General features: G+C 32.9%; 1 long non-coding RNA gene across 1 annotated transcript in view; it reads left to right on the top strand.

Annotated features, from left to right (window-relative positions):
* Positions 1–8,335: 8,335 nt before the first annotated feature.
* Positions 8,336–12,259, top strand: part of LOC105550321 — a 7,857-nt gene continuing 3,933 nt past the window's right edge. The window contains exons 1-2 of the long non-coding RNA XR_001007689.1: positions 8,336–8,454; positions 9,522–9,560. This is a non-coding gene — a long non-coding RNA (uncharacterized LOC105550321). The remainder of the gene's footprint in view (positions 8,455–9,521; positions 9,561–12,259) is intronic.

The following is a 12,259-nucleotide window of genomic DNA, read 5'->3' on the forward strand; positions in this document are numbered from 1 at the left end:
ACATTCATGCAATGAAGCACTACTTAGCAACTAAAATAAACGAGTTATTGATAGAGGCAACAACTTCCATAACTCTTCAGAGAATTATGCTGAGTAAATAAATCTAATCACAAAAGATCATGCGATGTGGAATTTCCCTTATATAACGTTAGTGAAGTGACAAAATTCTGAGAATGGAGGAAAGATTAGTGGTTGTCAAGGGTTAAAGATGAGGTGAAAAAGAGGAAAATGGATGTGGTTAGGAAAGAACAACATGAGGGTTTCCATGGCAATGGAAATATTCTGTATGTTGACTAAATCGATCTCCATATATTGGTTATGATATTGTACTATAGTTTTGCAAGATGTTACCATCGGGAGAACTGAGATAAGGTTACAAGATATCTCTCTATATTATTTCTTACAACTGCAAGTAAATCTACAATCACATCAAAATTTAAAGGTTATTTTAAAAAGAGAGTTCTTAAATTAATAATTCATTCTCCCAACTTTAGGAATTAGAAAAGGAAGACTAAAGTGAGCATAAAGCAAGAAAAATGAAGAAATAATACAGATTAGAGCAGAAATCAATCAAATAGAAAATGAAACAAAAAACAATGAAGAAGTTTAATGATCCAAAGTTTGAATCTTTGAAAAGATAAGCAAAATTGAGAAATATTTACATGATAAATAATAAAAAAGGCTGGGCGCGGTGGCTCACGCCTAAAATCCCAGCATTTTGGGAGGCCGAAGTGAGTGGGTCACTCGAGGCCAGGAGTTCGTGACTAGCCTGACAAACATAGTGAAACCCCCACTCTACTAAAAATACAAAAATTAGCCAGGCATGGTGGTGGGCACCTGTAATCCCAACTACTCAGGAGGCTGAGGCAGGAGAATTGCTTGGACTTGGGAGGTGGAGGTTACAGTGAACCCAGATCCTGCCATTTCATTGCAGCCTGGGTGACAACAGCAAAACTCCATCTCAAAAAAGAAAAAAAAAAAAAAAGAGAGAGAGAGAGAGAAAGAAAGAAAAGAAAAAAGAGATAACATGTTGATTACCAAAATCAGGAACAAAGATTACTACTACCAACCCTCCCCCACCCCATCCAAATATATGAATTACAAGGGAAATACTATAAAACACTTTGTGACCACAAAGTATACAACTTATATTTAAGGTACAAAGTCTTAAAACTATATAAATTACCACAGCAGAAACAAAAATGAATAGAAAATCTGAATAAATATGTTTAATTAGCAATTAAAAGTCTTCTATAAGGGAATATATAGGACCACATGACTTCACTGGTAAGTTATTTCACATATTCAATGAAAAAAAATGATACCCATACTCAGAAAATAGAAAAAGAGAGAAACTTCACAATTCATGTTATAAGGCCTATATTCAAAAGCAAAAATGAAAAAAGAAAGAAAGGAAAAAAAAAACTTTTAAAGAAAAATATAAAAATAAAATTACAGATCAATATACCTCACAAATACAGACACAAAAATCTCCGATAAAATATTATCAAACTAAATTCAACCATATATAAAAATTATTACACTCCATGACTAAGTGAAATTAATCTCAGAAATGCAAGATTGTTTTTGTATTTAAAAAGTAACTAATGTAATATGCTACCTTATAAAATAAAGAACTAAAATGAAATGATTAGCTCAATGATGCAGGAAAAGGATTTGACAGACTCTAACATGAATTAATTTAAAATATAGAATAGAAATTCTTCAACCTGATAGAGGACATCAACAACACAAACAACTAAAAACACTATATTTTACAGCACATCTAATGGTGAAAGACTGAATGTTATCCCCTCAAAATTGGTGACATGCCAAAGATGTCTATAATGTTCACTCTCACTAATTCTATCCAATATTGCACTGGTAGTTATAGTCAATACAATGAAGAAAACATTGATAAAGCCATCAGGAAATGGAAGTGGCCAGGCTTAATAGCTCAGGCCTGTAATCCCAGTGCCTTGGGAGGTCAAGTTAGGAGGATTACTCGAGGCTAGGAGTTCAGAACCAGCCTGGGAAACAAGGAGAGATCATCTTCTTTACAAATTTATTTATTTTTGTAATTAGCCAGGCATGGTGGCATTCACCTCTCAGTCCTAGGTACTCAGAAGATTGAGGCAGGAGAATTGCTTGAGCCCAGGAGTTCAAGGTTGCAGTGAGCTGTGATTGCAAGACATGATTGCACTCCAGCCTGGTAGATAGAGCAAGACACTTTCTGTCTTAAAAAAAATTAAGAAAATAATTATATTCACAATACTATAAAAATAAACCCTTGGAAATAAATTTAGCAAAATGTGTGTAAGATTTGTGTGCTGAAAACTAACAATCTAAGCAAATGGAAAATCATTCAATGCTCATGGATTGGGAGACCTACTATTTTTTTTTTTTTAGTAATTCTCCCATCATAGATTTATAGATTTAATGCTATTGTTACCATACATTAGCCATATTGTATGAACATAAATATGTCATTTGTAAGCCTCATATCTAATTATTTGCTAATTACATATAAAATAATTATTTTAATATGAGCTCTTTGAAAAGCACATTAGAAATAGTTCCCTGAGACCTTGACTTTCAAATTCAGATGGACCTATTCAATACGAACTAGAAAATTTAATAAACATGGTGTCATCTTCTGCCTCATTATCTTTTTATTTGGAAAACTATGTTAGACTCCAAGGTATTGAGTTGATAGGGAGAGTTGAGGCAGAAATTTTCAGTCTCTCTTTACTTCAGTGTAAGACAAGTAATCAGTTTAGTTGTCCAGAACGTGACATTTATTTAGTCATGTCTTCTTAGTGCTCACGTTTATTGTCTTCAATGACTGGATACCAGTCTGCTTCCTTTTTGACTTTCCTAGGCTCAGATTCATCAGATTCTCTACTTGTGTCATTTGGAATGGAAAGACTTTCCCACAGGGTAGAGGTTATTCTTTCTCTTTCTTCATTCTTTCCCTCTCTCTCTCTCTCTCTCTCTCTCTCTTTCTGGCTCCACCACAATTTTTGCCAAGTGCAAGTCAGGTTTTTGGTCAAGCTAGGTTTTTACTGCATGCTTTCCTTCAACTACATATGAAAGCAATCTATTAAATAATATTTAATTTGGTCTCAAATGTAAACGATACCCTCCAACCTAGTATTTCTACCAAATAACCATGAACTGAAATTTACTTCATAGTTCTGACTTCCATAAATTGTTTGTTTCCCAATTTATCTTCAATTTTCATATTTTTTTAACCTTTGATATCAACTCTGGAGAAAAGAATACATTTTACACCCTGCATAACAACAGGTACAATAAAAGAAGTATGTTCCTTAATGTGAGAAGAATGTTAACCCATTTCAATCACAAGTATTTGATTTTCTCCATGAGTAACACTATGCTGTGCATTGCGGAGTTTACAGAAGAGTTGAGATATGATCCTGACTTTGTGGTACACAATTTCATCTGATAGAGCAAGGCATATGTGGTACAATAAAGATATAGATGTTACTGATGTACATGAAAGCCTTGTGGGCTGAGTTCCCTTATAGAAGTGGAGTTTGTGCAATCTTGAAATGGGTAGCATCTGGATAAGAAAAGAGTCAATCGAGTAAGAGAAATGCCCCCAAATTGTTTCTACAATGGTAGAACAACTTCCTTCAGAAAAAGCTACATAGACTTTTAAATTTAAAATTATAGCATCTTATAAAATAATACATAAATACCATTTACTTTTATGTCTAATATGTTTAGGGAAAGTATCTAAGTCAACGTTAAAAATTCTATTTCAAATTCTCGCATGCAACTCCTTTCACTAAATAATAGTGAACTGTCTTTTGAAGTAGTCAGATGCTTCAACATTAGTTTTCTTTTCAAATAATGCAACATAGTAAAATGTGGACTTCCAGAGTTCTTAGTTTACTGTGATTTTTCTATGAAAATAATGTAAAACTATTTTAAAATTTTCCTTAAATTTCTCACAAGTGTAAAGTAAGTATGACACCACAAGCAATATTTGTTGAATTATTACAATGTATTATATGTATTTTACTTAATTAGTTTGATATTGAGAACTTTTTTCAGATAATAATTCTCCGAGATGAAGATAAAGTGGATGAAAATTGAAGTAAAGATGTATTCACCCTACAAGACTTAATAGTGAGACTGAGCAGAACTCAACATTGTATTAGCCAAGGGATTAAAGAGGCAGAGCAGAAACTGCTTCCAATGTTGTTTCCAAATAAATAAATAAATAAATAAATAAATCTTTTCAGGTGTTTTCTTCCAAGGAGAGAGTAACACTAACCTCTATCTTCCTGTATACATTTTTCCAGGCTTCTGGAACTTGTCGGTGATTCCTAAACTTGGCTTTATATTAGACTCACCCAGCAACCCATTAAAATCCCAATGTCACCAGGCATGGTGGCTCACACCTATAATTCAAGCTACGTGAGTGACTGAGGCAGAAGGATCCCTCAAGTCCAGGAGTTCGAGGCTGCAGTGAGCTATGATCATGCCACTGTACACTAGCCCAGGTGACAGAGTGAGACCCTGTCCCCTCCCCCTCCAAAAATCCTGATGTTCAGGTTATCAAATTAGAATTTTTAAAGTTATCATTGAGGCAGTGCTATTAAAAGCAAAGACAAAATGAAGCAAGCAAGCAAACCACTTGATTCTGATATGGAACAAAGGTTAAGAACTACCAGATAGAAAAAGAAAACAAATTCATTAATGCTGATTGTCTATTACCTTTAAATAACCTAGATCTCAAGAGATCCTAATATACCAAACCTTTGGCTAGGACCTGAGAATCTATTATAATTAGCATTTTCATTAATCTGAATATCTCACTGATATCATTCACAAAATTTGATATAAGATGGATCACAGACCTAAATATGAATGCTAAAGTTTCTAGAAGAATACTTTGAGGAACATCATAATGATCTTGAGTGAGATAAACAATGATTTTTTTCTGGAGCACAGAATGTATTAAACATATAAATAAAAATTATATTAATGTTTTTACTATATTAAACTTATATTCATTTATTCAAAAAACCTCATTAAATATATAAGGAACTCCTTATACAACAACAGAAAAAGCAACTTAAAAAGCGGGGCAAAGTGACTGAATAAATTTTCTTCAAAGACATACAAATAGCCAAAAGATATGTGAAAAGATGTTCAACATGGCTAATGATCAGAGAAATATGAATGAAAGCCACAATATGATATCACTTCTCACCCATTAGGAGAGCCATTATAAAACAAAACAAGACATGGCAAGTTTTGGCAGTGATATGGAGAAACTGGAACGGTTGTACACTCTTGTAAATTGGGATGTAAATTGGTTCAGCCACTGAATAACAGTATGGAGGTTCCTCAAGAAAACAAAAATTAGAATAACTATACGATCCAGCAATCTTACTCTTGGGCATATGTCCAAAAGAATGAAAATTAGGATGTGGTAGAGTTACCTGCACACTCCTGTTCTTTGCAGCATCACTCACAAAAAAACAAAATTTGAAAACTTAAATGTCCATTAGTGCATGAATGGATAGAGAAAATGTGGTGTATAAATAGAATGGAATATTTTCAGCTTAAGAAGGAAGGACATTCTGCCATTTGCAACAACATAGATGAACCTGGAGGATATCATGCTGTGTGATAAGTCAGTCACAGAAGGACAAATTCTGCATGATTTCACTTATATAAGCTTTCTAAAATAGTCAAACTCATAGAAATAGAGAGTAGAATGGTTAGGGGAAGGAGGAAGAAGGGTTGCTGTTCAATGGGTATAAAGTTTCAGTTGTGTAAGTTGCATAAATTCTAGAGATTTTCTGTACAACATCACGCCTATACTTAACAGTACTATATTGTACATTTAAAACCTTATTAAGAGGATAGATCACAAGTTATGTTTTTATCCCAATTAAAAATGAATAGAAATGTCACAGTGAGATAACATATTTGAAATACATAGACCTGACAAAAGATTTCTATGGAGAATAAATAAATCCTACAAATTGTTATGCAGAAGATAAATCACTCAATTAAAAGTGGGCAAAAGACTTGAACAGTCAATTCATAGAAGAAGACAGTCAATATGAATAGAATCAGTAAGGACATAGTTCAACTGAATATCACCAAAATCAGTGAGTCCCAGTCTCTCTTCTTGGAAGAGAACCAAAACAACTCTAGATAAAGTTGCAGATAGAACTGCAAGAACAGATAAATAAATCCACTATTATCATTGGAGATGTTAACATCTCTCTAACAATAATGAATAGAATCAGTAAGGACATAGTTCAACTGAATAATTACATTTAATACCACTTGTTAGCCTATTCTGATTATTTAACGGGTTGATTCATAATTTACAAACTTGGGTCAGAAATATTTTCTATTCTTAGCTTTTGCTGTCAGCAGAGATAATAATATTATAGAGCATGAACAACAAAGGATTGTGTATTGTTTCAATATTTTTTTTTAATTAAAAAGAGAACCTAGTTATTTGCTTTTCCAAATTTCCTGTAAGATAAGAAAGACATATTTTTTCTTAACTACACCCTTGCTAAGTCACACTAGCTGCCTGACCTTGGAAAAACTTCTTAACCTCTTTGTGTCTCATTTTCAATAACTGTGAAATAAAGATAATAATTGTAGTATATTTCTCAAGGGATTATTGTGTGAATTAAAAAAAATAATGCTCTAAAATGCTTAGTTACAGATTCTGGAACATAATAAGCAGAAAAATTAATAACTATTATTATTTTTATTTGCTATATTATATGGTATACTTTTTCTTCACGATCTTCAGGATAATTTCTATTCATCTTAAAACCATATATAGATATTTATCTGCAGAGAACTGTATCTTCATTATTTCAAGGTCTGTGGATTACATAATGGTCAACTCTGATTGATTTACTGATTGATTAAACAAATTTTTAAAACAAAAATAAAAATATTGCAGCTATGTTGGTTTTAACCATTCTAAACCGATGAAATTTGCTCTCTGGTTTGTGACTAGGAAGCTGAACATTATTTATTAGGGCTAAAAATTTCTGGTGTCTAAAACAATTCAAGAGGAAAACTGTTAGCTTCTATTACAAATAGGTATATTTGAACTGTTAAGATTTAATTGCGAGTATGTAGATAATGCAAATATACCTTAAGGTACAACTTTTGTTCTCATTAAGTTACCCATTTTACATTTTGAGAACACTAATAGGTGAAATTCTTGTCAAAGAGAAGATCTAAAATGGTTTAAAGAAAATATTAAATGCAATCAAACTTACTTGTCAAGCTCCATAGCACAACTTGCAAGTCATAAATCACACTCTGTATGACAGCTACAGGAGGAATCTGCGTAGTAAAAGAGAAATGATGGATTTTATCTTTCCTGTTTTTGTGTTATTAGGAACTAGTTGAACTATAGAATGGCCTGAAAGACTCACATCAGGGATGGGAGGTTATTTGCAGAAACTCTTGTTTTATCACATTAATGTCAATATTTGACATTTCCACATGACTAATTGTTGAACTAATTTTTGATTTCTTATGCCAACTATTAATAATCCTCTTTTCATCTAGAAAGCACTTTTTGTCTATCTGTAAATCGATATTTGTTATGTTAATTTATTTTTACTTATTACAAGGATTACCTTTTGTTTACAACAAAGCATTTGTAGATTTGTTTTCAATCAAATCTCACAAACATTAATTGAATTATTGAAAAGAATTTGTAAATTATTTTGTTTTATCTAAAATAGTAACATCAACATGTATATTACATTAATTTTGTTTACTGTTTTGTGCTTCACATTAACTATATTTAACTGATTTTAACAGTCTTAGATAATTCCAAAACATCAATTATTTTACTTGGATGTACTAATTCATTCAAAAATATATAATGAAAGTCTATTATTTGCCCAGCACTGGGCTAGGCAAAGGTAAGAGTGAATGGCCAAATCATGTTCTCCCTGTTTCCCTGTGATGTATTATCTGGCTAAAGACTGTGAAGGAAGAGTCATGTGAAGGAAGAGTATTCGAAGGATGTAAGAAAAGGGATCACAGAATTAACTATATGTAGGCTGTTCTTAGGGAAGATTTCTTCTAGAGGTGGTACTTGACCTTCAGTAAGAAGTATGATTTGATAATTGATGTTAACTAGGTAATTGAGGGGATAAGGTGCTTTCTCAGGAAGAGGGACGTAGTAGGCAAAGTCTTTAAGATAAAAGCATAGTGAAAGCTCAAAACTAAAAGGAGGCTTGTGTGTCTCGACTCCAGAGAAAGGAAGAGAGTTCAGAGAGTCTAGCAGAGATAGCAGAGAAGACTATCTTTTTTTTTTTCCCAGTAGCAACCATCTTTCCTGTGAAAAATTCCCTCTCCTAGTACTTTAGTTCTGTGGATCCAAAAATTATAGCATTCTTTTACCACCATGGGGTAAGTATATAATAAAAAATGTCAGTTATTCGAGCATGTAAGAAGCTTGGACATCATCACTCCCATCCTTACAACAAGAAAAATGCTGTACAAACAGACTATCAACAACTCATTTTAGATCCGTTAGAGGACTGAGGTCACAGAAAAACTGCTGCCCCCACCCTAAATCTCCACTAAATTAGAGAGATGGGAAAATGCAAAGAATTGTAGCTCAGTGGAGCAAGATCCCAGGAGCCCCCATAGGAGTTAGTAATGGAGTAGAAAACTTTAATATGTAGTTGATTAATTTCTGGAAGCTCATTGTGGACAAGCTTGAGAGTTAACTTCGAAAAATATATAACATGATAATATTAATTAAAAGAAAGTTGGATTAATATATTAATTTCCAACAAAAAGCCTTCAAAGAAAGAAGAATTATACGGGGATACAAAGGGGTATTACATAGTAACAAAGAGTTTAATTTTCCAAGAAAACATAACAATCCTTAATGTGTTTGCATGTAACAGGCTGTCAAAAACACATGAGGTGAAAACAGAACTGCAAGAACAGATAAATAAATCCACTATTATCATTGGAGATGTTAACATCTCTCTAACAATAATGAATAGAATCAGTAAGGATATAGTTCAACTGAATATCACCAAAATCAGTGAGTCCCAGTCTCTCTTCTTGGAAGAGAACCAAAACAACTCTAGATATCTCAGGCAGAATGAATTCAAAGAAAATGACTGAGCACATTACTTCTCAACATTAGATTCACAATGGAATCATCTGGGGCAATTTTTTAAAGAAACAAATGCCTACATACCATGTCCAGATTCTGATTTATTTGTTATTAGATATGGCCCAGACATTACTCTACTCCTGACGTCTGTGCTTGAACCATCCTATCATGTGTTTGCACCATATCAATAGTGAAACTGACAGTGCTCTGATAGGGGTATACTCTTTTATCCCAGTCTACATCCCAATACCCAATAGCCCAATATTCTTAGAATCCAGGTGTATTCATACTCTACTGGATCATTTCTGTTCCTTTGTAATACAGTCCCTCTCTTCCCTTATAGGCTCATAACGACATTAATAGACACTTTTCAGAAAGGCAGGTAAATAATTTGTTAAAATCTTACTGCTGTTGTTTAACAGAAACATATATATGCATGTATTTGTGTATACCGTATGAAAAAAAGTGGAATTAGAGTTTATCTAGAAAAGAAAAAATTACCTCATCTAAGTGTGGAAATGAATAATCCTTAAACCAAACCATAAAATTGTCTCTATCATATTTCCACAAATAAGTCAAGAATTTAAAAAATCTTATTGTTCATGCATAAATGCAGAAAACAATACATCTAGTATATGCTTGTATTCTATTGTACTTTCACAGAAGCTGTTTGATACTTAACACTATGGTTACTAAGAAAATAATAAATCTTTGCAATGGTTTTGGAATTAAAATTTCATGTAAAAATGATGATGTAGATCAAGAAAAGTTGCAATTTTCTGGATTCCTGATATTTTAAATAAAAGTAGTTTCCAAAGGTGATTTATTATTTTAATTTTTAATGTAAATTTTCACAATATAATCATCCTATATAATTTTATTTTTCAACTATTATTTTTGTTGACTCTAAGAAACAATTACTTCTAAATATTATTTTATAATTCTTATGTTATAATTAAAAATCACAGTTTGTTGAATAAAATATCTGATTTATTACTCCCTAAGTCAACATTAAATTATTGTATTGCTATATCATGTATTTTGATGGTCATAACTCTAGGCTTATATAATAATGTCACTCCACTTTCATTTACATACCTAGAAAATTTGCAGTTAATTCCAATTCGAATAATATCTTTGTAACTAAATTTATCACGAAGCTCAACATGACAATTTAGTATAGTTAATCTCCATTTCATTTTACTTTTGTACAACTTTTCCAATGAAGTGATCCTCTGAGATTAGGACTAGTTGAAATCTTAGAGCAAATATATAAATTGCTTCAAAGGAAGCCTTAGATGCTTTAACTCATGCATTGAATTTGAACATAGAAATGAGAGGAAAGCTTGGATAATTTTATAATGAAATGCTAAGCATGTTTTCCCCTCAAGGAAACATTTAAAGTCAACTTTCAAACTGGATATTACTCAAACATCAATCATTTAACTGTACAGCATGGGACATTTTGGGCATGGCAAATTCTAACGGAAGAGACTGCTAAAAATTCTCAGCCACATGGAAATCTGACTGCTTAATTATGAAAGCTGCAGAGCTGTTAGTAAATTGTTTTATTTTGTTTTTACATGTAGCTCAGAAACTACTTTGTAAAACTATCTTAATAGTTTTCATGGCTGGGTGCGGTGGCTCACGCCTGTAATCCAAGCACTTTGGGAGGCCGAGGTGGGTGGATCACCTGAGATCTGGAGTTCGAGACCAGCCTGGCCAACAAGGTGAAACCCCACATCTATTAAAAATACAAAAAGTAGCTGGGTGTGGTGACACACGCCTGTAATCCCAGCTACTCGGGAGGCTGAGGCAGGAGAATCGCCTGAACCAGGGGGACGGAGGTTGTAGTGAGCCAAGATCGTGCCATTGCACTCCAGCCTGGGCAACAAGAGAAACTCCATCTCAAAAAATAAAATAAATAAATAAATAAAAATAAAAATAAATAAAAAAGAAAAGAAAAACTAGTTTTTACTTTATTTCTCCCAAAATATGTCAAAAATGGCATGACACACTTGCTTTTTCTGTAGTCAAAACCATTTGTAAATAAACTTGAAATGTACAGTGTAGAATCCAAGGGCAGAAAATAAAGACTGAACATAGAACTAAGAGCCTGTCCAACATCAAGGCAGTGGCTTTTTATCAATTTTTCTCACTCCAGGGCAACACTTGTTCCCTTACTCTTGTACTCTTTGCATCTCCATTGCTTGCCTGTGGCTCAACAATATTATTCTTTATAACATTATGGAGGCTATATGGCTTTGCTCATCCAGTATGCATCCCTATTATATTCTTCATCTCAATCAGAATTCTCAATTGAAAGAGGCTTATTGATTTCCAACCAATAAATGGATAACTTCCACCTAAATCATGTGTTCATACATTGTCCAATCCACTGGACCACGTGGACTTAAATCATACGTGGAAGGAAACTTCCTAACATGCTGAATGGATTGGCTCTCACAGAAGATGTTCTTGAGTGGGCAGGTTTCCTTACAAAATATAATATACTAAGATTGTGGTATTCAGACAGCTCTTCAATCTTTAAGGGAATTGTGGAAGTAAACCAGGGGTGACATGGATTATCAAATATTGAGGACCAGGTGAGCTCTAGGCTTCTCAATGTCACTTAAGGTAATTACCCTGTACTCTCATCTATTTTATAATATTGCCTTTATTTTTTTCCATGAAAGAGTTAGGTTTGGAAAAACAAGAAAAACAAGCTTAAAATTCTTTCTCTAGTGAATTGGTTGTGTTTATAAATCTTTAGCTTAGCTTGAGTCCCCGTTTGTGAAACGTATAAATCCTTTTGATACATTAACAAACACTTGGAAAATGACTTATTAAGTTGAATTCTCTAATATAAGGGTTATAAGTGAAGGCTTAATTACTCAGCATTACTGAATTCAATATACCTGCCTTTTCAGTTTGCCTAGGGTGACAAATACATTTCCCATTAAAGCTTGCCAATGTAACACAGCCTTATTTCATTTTTATTGTAAATAAAAGCACATTCTAATATGTTTTAGCTCAATACAGCAATGTATATATTCAACTACTTCCCAATAGAGAAAATTT

This window comes from Mandrillus leucophaeus, unplaced genomic scaffold (genome assembly GCF_000951045.1).
Source record: "Mandrillus leucophaeus isolate KB7577 unplaced genomic scaffold, Mleu.le_1.0 Scaffold477, whole genome shotgun sequence".
NCBI classification, from domain to species: Eukaryota; Metazoa; Chordata; class Mammalia; order Primates; family Cercopithecidae; genus Mandrillus; species Mandrillus leucophaeus.